The 9,975-nt window shown below is 37.0% G+C and overlaps 1 long non-coding RNA gene across 1 annotated transcript; it reads left to right on the top strand.

The window, feature by feature from the left end:
- Positions 1 to 5,727: 5,727 nt before the first annotated feature.
- On the top strand, positions 5,728 to 7,153 carry LOC145230518 (uncharacterized). Its single transcript, XR_013860672.1, has 2 exons — positions 5,728 to 5,998; positions 6,241 to 7,153. It is a non-coding gene; the product is annotated as an uncharacterized LOC145230518 (long non-coding RNA).
- Positions 7,154 to 9,975: the final 2,822 nt, after the last annotated feature.

Raw genomic sequence — 9,975 nt, 5'->3', positions numbered from 1 at the left:
TTGAACAGTATAACCGATAGTCCGATACCCAAAAGCAACTAGATTACTACACCAAAACTGCTTCTTCATAAGCTCTCCTGCGGCCACGTCTAAAACTGCGGGTCCACTTGGATCACTTGGCCCGCTTGGCCCAGCACTTGGCTCGCTTCATGCAATCAAAAAACTGCTGGCCCGCTTGGCCCGCTTCTCACAAGTATAAAAACTGCGGGCCCCCTATATCTAGTGCTTGTCGCGTCTCTCGCAAATATAAAAACTGTGGGCCCGCAGCGGTGGTACTAAATACCGCATGTGGCCACATACGGCCGCATGTGGCCGCATGTGACCGCATGTGACCGCATGGTATACCGCATGCTACTGCATGTGACCGCATGTTATCACACGGCAGGAATCTGTGAAGGACTTAAATATGCTTTTACCAAAAAATAATTTTGCGGACTTTTGAAAGCGCTGACGGTTAGAGCTATTAGGGTTGGGTGAAGGTTTGAAATTAAAATCAATCTAGAATCTGGTCTATTTTACCCCTAATGGGGCTGGAATTCTTACATTTCACATAACATGGTGTATTTTAAGAGGAATCACATGCGGTATTTAGTGCCACCCGGCCCGCAGTTTTTTCTATTGCATGGGGCGTGCCAAGGGCCTAGTGGGCCAAGTGGGCCCGCAGTTTTAGACGTGCTAAAAATTTACGTTTTGATTTAGCAATAAACTAGGTAACCAAGAAAACAATCTCCCTAACAAGACTTCTATATAAGAGGCAAAAAAAATTTATAAAAATATTATATTAGATGCTTCTCTGTTCTCTCCCAAACTTCTCTGTTCCCCCCGTTGCAACCCTATCAGATGCATTTACGGTTAAAGCTGTATATCAAAATCAACTGAGCTGCAGAAGTTACCAAAATCAGTAAAACTAATTTTATAATCATAATGTAAATAGATGTCTATAGACTGATAGATCCACTGGTAGATGCGATATCACTTCGTCACAAGTTTTACCTTTGAACAAAGAAAATTCCAACATTAAAAAAATGTCCAGACTTCAACAACAAATTATTCGCCAGCCCTGTCTATGACTACCAAGGAGGTTGCAACTTGCAAGACAATACTAAATATACTTTAAACTACAAAGTACAAATACAGGAAAATGTTTTTGTCACTAACACCAGCGTCATTCTGCCATAATAATTCATTTAGAATACGGAACCGTACACACGAAATGTAAGGTAACATAACAAAATAAAAAATACAAATAAAAAATTCATAAACAGTCGCATTTATTAAATTGTTCTGCGAGTTTTATTAAATTGTTCTGCAACTTTTAATCAGAAGGCTACCATGTTATAGAGCAAAGCTTACTCTTTCATTTCCAATTGACATTATGAGGTGACATTGGCCGTTTTTTCAGCAGAACGTTTTCCCCGAGACACCTTTTCCCATTTGCGATCGCAAACCAAATTTCGAAGTGAGAAAATGCGCTAAAATCGGACATAAACAGCCGCTATTATTTAAGTGTTCCGAGGGTAAGCTTTTAATCAGGAGGCTGCCATGTTTTAGAGCAAAGCTTACTCTTTCATCTCCAATTGACACTACGAGGTAGCATTTGCGCGTTTTTCAGCAGAACGTTTTCCCCGAGACACCTTTTCCCATTTGCGATCGCAAACAAAATTTCGAAGTGAGAAAATGCGCGAAAATCGGACATAAACAACCGCGATTAATTTAGTGTTCCGAGGGTAAGCTTTTAATCAGAAGGCTAACATGTTGTAGAGCAAAGCTTACTCTTTCATTTCCAATTGACATTACGAGGTAGCATTGGCGCGTTTTTTTCAGCAGAGCGTTTTCCCTGGGACACCTTTTCGCATTTGGGATCGCGATCCACACTTCGAAGTGATAACATGCGCTAATATCAAGCGTAAACAAGACATCAGAAGACATCTGTTCGCACAGTTGAAATTAAACGCTTTTGTATTCACTAAAATGCATCCTTTTGGCGTATTACAAGAGGAAAGTTATTTTTGCTTCCTTTATGTTTCAAACATTACAACCTGTCTATATACCAGGTCTACTCAAATGGCGGACCGCGGTCTATATCCGGACCGTTGGGGGCGTTAAATGTGGACCTCGACGGTCTTTTGATTACGGCAACATTTAGATGCAAATTTCATTTGTGTAATAATTACTTGAACAGGGGGTTCGGCAAGGCCGAATCAGGGGTTCGACGAAGGTCTTTTTGAAGTACAATACAAATACTCGTTTTCATTAAACTTTAGGGTCTGTGGTCGCTAAAAAGTGGCATTTCTATGTGCCAAATATCAAAACGCTTGAAGGTTACACTATAGCAGGAGTCCGCAAATAGTGGGTCGCGACCCGAATTTGGGTCGCAAGACCTTCCAGTCTGGGTCGCGAAATTTTTTAAATTTTCCAAATATAAGCATCGCATCTACAGTATCAATGAGTTTCGGCTTTTTTCAACCTTTTAATTATTATTGCATTGTTACGTATGACTACGTAGCTGTGACATACACTCTATGTAACAATGAACAAAGTTAAGCGCACCTATGCAAGCATGCGTTTTCTGATTACCTGTGTTCTCAACACAGAGCCCACAGTTCTTATTTGTTAGAATAAATACGTTCGTTTACCTACGGTTTTATGTGAAAATAGCAACTGACAATAGCATAATAACAGTCTTAATATTGATATTTAGTTGACAAGTATTTTCCACAGACTTGATGCTTGGGTCGCGAGAATTTAGAGCAATTTTTTTAGGGTCGCGCCAAAAAGTATTTGCGGACCCCTGCACTATAGTATAGTGACTATACTGAGGCAGGGGTACACTTACACTAAGGCGGGGGTATGGCAGCATGCCGCCGCAGAGTCGTGTTTGCGGCCGTGACGTAAATAAAACTCTTTTGCTAAATATTTTGACTTTTAAACTGCTCTAAACAGTTTTTGTGGTACTAAAAAGAGTATTACCAGCCTAATAACCATATATGCGTCAGACTTTTTGTACGCCTATTGTGTGCAAACAATGCCAACAAAACAGGAACCACAAGCATCACAATATAGATTATGATATCATAAACACTTAAGACTGGTCTCCACGCTGTGTAGCTCAATCTGTGCACCAAGCTATTAGATGGTATATATATATATAATATAAACCAAGTATTTTAAAACAAAAAAGCAGGTAAATGGCAGCCGTTGGCGAAATAAGAATCTGCGATGCGGCCGTCCTAGCAAAAAGGTTGTGCACCCATAGAGCACTTAATACTAGAGAGGTAACTGATTGCTCACTCAAGCGTGAAATCAATCATAACTTTTCTTGTTTAGCAAAAAAAATATATTTTTTAAAACAATAAGGTAATAAACAACTTTATTCTTCGGCATAAAGTTTTAGTTTTGCAAAAAATAAACAAATAAAGAATTACGGCACCTTTTTGTTCGATCAACCTCTGTAGATTGGTCACGCTTGGATGAAGCGGTGCCACGTGATCATTTTCCGTTGTTTTTGCTGGCAATTGCATAGGACGTTTCAAGCTTTTCTCAATGTTTGTTCTAATAAATAAAAAGCGAACCCCCCGGTACTTATTTTATTGGATACAAAACATACCTTAAGATGAGTACAGAAGAAGTAACTTGCCTAGAGAAGGAAATTGACCTGATTGTCATCGAAAGAGACCAGGGCTACCAGTGCACTAGTGCAGAATGTCTAGGTTATCCTATTGCTACCACAACTAATGTATCACCTCAAGACGTGGACAAAATTTATCTATGGCTGCAAAAATGGCATGTAATGATAGATGTGCCAGACGTTTGTACTAAAAAATGTAATGATAGATGTTCCAGACGTTTGTACTGATGTCTGCAGACTATATATCCAATCAACTACAGAGGAATTTTTACTTAATCCCAAACCAGAATTACTATACAAAAAATATGAACATGTTTGCAAAAATGCAGGTGAAGTTCTTGGAATGCAACAAGGTGTTTCTACTAATTTGTCCACCATTTTTACTGTAACCAATTCGCAACACATATGTGCATGGGGGACCCATTCATTTTGTGTCAAAAAAACGAATAAATGGTTTGTGCCAAGTTGTCCACCTGGAAATTTTATCATACCTCTTTGCCAAAATGCTATTCAGGATACATTTCTACTTGCACCACGGAGTTTGGACAACCAAGTTTCATAAATTTTTCAATTCAACAAAAAGGTCACTGGTAAAGTCAACATGAAGATATTTTTGTCTGAAACTTATTGGACACCTTCATAAAACTGTCTTAAAAAAAGAAGAAAAATTTGTGCCCAAATAGTGTATATTTTTGGTGGCAATGAATACAAGCAAAATAAAAAGTACTGCATATCAAAAGCGAAATTATTTGTTTTCTATCTTCTTGTTCAGTTTGAATTCCCTTCTTTGAAAACCTTTACTATATACATTTTGTTCAAGTGTCATCAATCAACTTGAAATATAATAGGTTTGTTCTGGTGCACTCTACAAAAAAATTATGTTTATTATAAAAGTAAATAACTTTGGTTGGAACTCCATATTTTTGTTCATTCCATTAGCTTTAAAGCTTAACTGTAAATGCCATAACATTGGTACCTGCAAACAAATGTCAGTTGTTTGAAGATATTAGTACAGTAATGTTATACTAGGCTGGGTTTAATAGGATTCTGAAAGACCATACAGTTTTTGCATGTCATAGAGAAAAATGTGTCTCCTTTTTGAGTCTTGGAAGTAAATACAGTGTGGATGTTACACCGCCACCTGTCTCCAGCTATGCCATCATAGTTTAAATCACAAGAAACTCATATAAAAAAATTCATTAGGGAAACTTTTGTATGGCAATTTGGGAAAAGTACTAAAATTCAGTGAATAAAAAAAATGTAGAACCGCTTTGTCACTAATTTCTATGTCCAGCGTCTTGATAATTGTGGTAGGTGTTTGGATCATATTTGCTGAGAAACTTACTTACACTTACACATGGTGCAGTTGGCATATAAAACAAAAGAAATAACCACAACATACCTCTTCAAGGGTTACAAAAGTAGAAACGGTTTCTAAAAACATCAGCCTTGACATAATTGGGACAAATTTCGGACCAGAATTTACCAATTGCAAAACTTTGTCTTGGAAAATACAATAATTAAGTCACTACCGAGTGATTTTCATGTACATCTATAAATTCTATATTGAAGTAAGCGGAACTCACGCTTCAGTATGTTACAATTTTAGTGGCTACCCTGTATGCCGACAATGTCTTGTCACCAGCTGTAATGTTTCAACTTAGCCTTCATGATCCTTTTTTCCAGCTCGTGGTGTTATAATACACACAAAGACATAAATAACCCTGACAATTTAGTTTTACCTCAATCAGGGACATGCAAGTGCCCTTTCAAAATCACTACTAACAACTTTTCGCTTTAAAACTGTAGTGTGCATTGCTGGAAATCGGCGATCTTACCCGGGTCATCCAAGCGTGACCGATCTGCCGATATTTAGAAGTGTCGCCTCTCACCCGATTCGTCAACAAGTGCCCGATTAAAAGCGCTTGTGTTATGAAAAAATCCCCGTTTCTTATCGGGCGGTGTTATAATTTTAGAACATGTGTTATAACACAGCCCGATTTTATCGGCAAGGGTAGTGAAGCAATAAATTTATTTTTTATTGAAAAATATTATATTTTTATTGGAAATAATCGCAGGTGAAATGGGTTTTACATGAAATTGGCAGTTAAATGTGAACAAAAGCAAACGCATTTTAAGCAGTGAAATAGCAGTAGTACCAGATTCTCCTCGATTGTAAACTGTAAAATACAAAATGGGCCCAAGTTGTTGTATCTAATAGGCATCCATGTTCTGATAACAAATGGAGTAATGAAAAGTGACAGTTCAGGGTGGGGGAAGCATTTCTAGTGCTTCATGAAGCAAACTAAGGCATAGCACACTATCAAATGAAGGACTTGGGACATTGGATTTGAAAAGCAATGATACATGGTAAGTGGTTATCAATTGTCATGATATGCTTGTCATTCTCAACTGTTTCTATTATTTTAGCAGATGGCAATTTGTTATTTTTTTGAGCATGTTTAAAAATATGGTAGCTCATCTCTAGTGTGATCCTGGTTTTGTAAAACATTGGCTTTCATTTTCACTGGCCTAACTCAAGCATTTTTGTGTAAACTCCTACTTGTCAAATTAAATGTTGCATACACTTTTTCTTTTATTTTTTGTTGCAGTTCAACATGTGGAAAACTGAATGGAAGCAGAACAAAGTAGCAGAATCATTCCAAAGGTAATTCAAGATTGCCTTGGACAATATGGAAGAAAGTAATTGATTGTGGAAGAATGGTGTGGGTGAAATGAGCTCACTGAAGTGTCAGCTAAATCATTGATGCATACCAAATGCTTCTTGCCTCACTTGCAGGGGAACATTTTATTTTAAGATATTCACCACACACTTCAGTTTTACATGAATCAAATCGAAATATGTGTGTTTTTTGCCGCTGTACTACCCGAAGGCAGGTTTATTTAACAATTCTTGTGCCCAATTTAAAGCAAACTTGTTATGTTAGATGTGTTCAATGATTTGTTGGTGTTATTTTAATATCGTACCCAAATTAAGGCCAACTTGTTGTGTTGGTTACATGTGTTCAAACATTTGTTGGTATTAACGCTGTCTTATCTACATGACATAATCATGGCATCGTTAAAAAAGCATCTTTTGGGTAAATATTTATACATTTTCACTTTGATGTAGACTCTTTCAGTAAAAGTGATTCATCAGACAGGAACGAAAAACCTTTATTTTCAACCAGTAATCTCTATGGTAGCTTGTTTGATACAACCTCATCTTTCATATGGTAGCTGGTTTAATTTTATTTCAGTAACTCGCAACACATTGCATTTTCAGCTGTACAATGTTGTTTCACCTTTTTTGTTTTTCAGTCTGTTTACTTGATGACCCCTTTTTAGTGTACTCATTGTAAATGCCGTTTTTTGCTTGATAAATCAATCTTCTAATTATTTATCCTCTTCACATTCATTTCTTCTTTCATATAACTGTGGCACCCAATATGAGTATGTTATTGTGTGGAAATTGGGTTTATGAGGTGCTTCATTTTTTTTTCATAAATAAAATGTTGCCCTTAATTGTGCATTTGTTATTTTATCATTTTAAGTACTAGTCTTAACTGGTTTAAAATCACAAAGGGCTTGATGTAAACAAAAACGGTTTTCACGGGTCAACTCTAAACTACATCTAGTAAACGCATAAAAAATATCTTTAGAATCTAACCACCACATGATAAATGAGAGACGTACATCATAAGCGAACGAAGGGCATGACCGCTTTAAAATGATTTTTCGCGCTGACGACCCTTGTAGCATATACAGGCTCCAGATCACAAGCGGTTTAAGTTAAATGGAAACGGTTTTTACAGGTCAACTCTAAAATACATCTAGTAAACACATACCAAATATGTTTAGAATCTAACCACCACATGATAAATGAGAGGCGTACATCATAAGCAAACGAAGGGCATGACCGCTTTAAAATAATCTTATGTGCTGACGACCTTTGTAGCATATACAGGCTCCATATCACAAACGGTTTAGAGTAAACAAAAACGGTTTTCACAGGTCAACTCTAAAATACTTTGAGTAAACGCATAAAAAATATCTTTAGAATCTAACCACCACATGATAAATGAGAGGCGTACATCATAGCGAACGAAGGGCATGACCGCTTTAAAATGATTTTTCGGGCTGACGACCCTTGTAGCATATACAGGCTCCAGATCACAAGCGGATTAAGTTAAATGGAAACGGTTTTTACAGGTCAACTCTAAAATACATCTAGTAAACACATACCAAATATCTTTAGAATCTAACCACCACATGATAAATGAGAGGCGTACATCATAGCGAACGAAGGGCATGACCGCTTTAAAATGATTTTTTGCGCCGACGAGCCTTGTAGCATATACAGGCTCCAGATCACAAACGGTTAAAGGTAAATGAAAATGGTTTTCACAGGTCAACTCTAAAATACATTGAGTAAACACATACCAAATATCTTTATCTTCTAAGAAGAACATCAAAAACAAGAGGCGTACATCATATGCGAGCGCAAGGCACGACCGCTAGTGCTGTCGATTTCATGTAGGCCTATAGCATGTAAATTTCTTTCAGCGTGTAGAATACAATCTCAACGTATATGATGACGAGCGCCTCTTGATTTTAGGGTAATGATAATGATTGATTGATATTTTGCACGCGTTCACTCGACGTAGGTCTAGTTTGAAGTTAACCTGTGAAAACCGCTTTCAATACTTTATGTCGTTTGTATTCTGGAGCCTGTACATGCTGCTGGGTCGACAGTGCATGAAATTATTTTGAAGCGGTCATCCCCTTTGTTCGCTTGTACGCCTCTCATTTATCATGTGGTGGTTAGATTCTAAAGATATTATGTATGCGTTTACTAGATGTATTTTAGAGTTGACCTATGAAAACCGTTTTTGATTACCTTAAACCGTTTGTGATCTGGAGCCTGTATATGCTGCAAGGGTCGTCTGCGCATAAAATTATTTCAAAGCGGTCATGCCCTTCGTTCGCTTATGATGTACGCCTCTCATTTATGATGTGGTGGGTAGATTCTAAAGATATTTTGTATGTGTTTACTCAATGTATTTTAGAGTTGACCTGTGAAAACCGTTTTTGTTTATCTTTAACCGTTTGTGATCTGGAGCCTGTATATTCTACAAGGGTTGTCAGCGCAAAAAAAAAACATTTTAAAGCGGCCATGCCCCTCGTTCGCCTATGATATACACCTCTCATTTATGATATGGTGGTTAGATTCTAAAGATATTTTGTATGCCTTTACTAGTTGTATTTTAGAGTTGATCTGTGAAAACCGTTTTTGTTTATCTTTAACTGTTTGTGATCTGGAGCCTGTATATGCTGCAAAGGTCGTCAGCGCCTAAAATTATTTCAAAGCGGTCATGCCCTTCGTTCGCTTATGATGTACGCCTCTCATTTATCATATGGTGGTTAGATTCTAAAGATATTTGGTATGTGTTTACTGGGTGTATTTTAGAGTTGACCTGTAAAAACCGTTTTCATTTATCTTAATCCGTTTGTGATCTGGAGCATGTATATTCTACAAGGGTCGTCAGCGCGAAAAATCATTTTAAAGCGGTCATGCCCTTCGTTCGCTTATGATGTACGCCTCTCATTTATCATGTGGTGGTTAGATTCTAAAGATATTTTTTATGCGTTTACTAGATGTAGTTTAGAGTTGACCTGTGAAAACCGTTTTTATTTACATCAAGCCCTTTGTGATTTTAAACCAGTTAAGACCAGTACTTAACATGATAAAATAACAAATGCACAGTTAAGGGCAACATTTTATTTATGAAAAAAATGGAAAAAAAGCACCTCATCAACCCAATTTCCACACCCACACAGTAGCATACTCATATTGGGTGCCACAGTTATATGAAAGAAGAAATAAATGTGAAGAGGATAAATAACTAGAAGATTGATTTATCAAGCAAAAAACGGCATTTACAATGAGTACACTAAAAAGGGGTCATCAAGTAAACAGACTGAAAAACAAAAAAGGTGAAACAACATTGTACAGCTGAAAATGCAATGTGTTGCAAGTTACTGAAATAAAATTAAACCAGCTACCATGTGAAAGATGAGGTTGTATCAAACAATCCTGGCAAACAAGCTATCATAGCGATTACTGGTCAAAAATAATAGTTTTTCATTCTTGTCTAATGAATCACTTTTACTGAAAGAGTCTACCTCAAAGTGAAAATGTATAAATATTTACCCATAAGATGCTTTTTTAACAACGCCATGATTATGTCATGTAGATAAGACAGCTTTAATACCAACAAATGTTTGAACACATGTAACCAACACAACAAGTTGGCCTTAATTTGGGTACGATATTAAAATAACAC

Source organism: Phallusia mammillata, chromosome 5 (genome assembly GCF_965637545.1).
Source record: "Phallusia mammillata chromosome 5, kaPhaMamm4.hap1.1, whole genome shotgun sequence".
NCBI lineage: Eukaryota > Metazoa > Chordata > Ascidiacea > Phlebobranchia > Ascidiidae > Phallusia > Phallusia mammillata.
This window is presented reverse-complemented; position numbering and strand designations above follow the sequence as displayed.